We start from the raw sequence: 356 nt of genomic DNA, 5'->3' as shown, positions 1-356 counted from the left end.
CGTGTATGTGTGTGTGCAAGTTTGTGTGAATGTGTGCGTAAGTCAGTGTGCGTGTATGTGTGAGTGAGCGCGTGTGTGAGTGTATGTGAGCGTGTATGAGGGTTTGGTACGTGTGTGGATGCGAGTGTGTATGTGAGTGAGTGAGTGCGTGTGAGGCTGAGGGTAGGAATGAGTGCGTGCATGCGTGTGTGAGACAGAGCGCGAGGCTGAGTGTGTGTGTGTGTGTGTGTGAGGGGATGACTGCACGTGTGCGCGCGGGAGACGCTGGGGCCGCCCCAGAGGGCGGGGGCGGGGGCGCGGCCCGGGTTCCTCCTCCTCCTGCCGCTGCCTCTGAAGAGCGGCTGCCCGGCTCGCGC

The sequence above is a fragment of the Alligator sinensis genome, unplaced genomic scaffold (genome assembly GCF_000455745.1).
Source record: "Alligator sinensis unplaced genomic scaffold, ASM45574v1 scaffold424_1, whole genome shotgun sequence".
Classification (NCBI taxonomy): domain Eukaryota; kingdom Metazoa; phylum Chordata; order Crocodylia; family Alligatoridae; genus Alligator; species Alligator sinensis.
The sequence above is the reverse complement of the archived record's forward strand: the minus strand, read 5'-3'. Positions refer to the sequence as shown.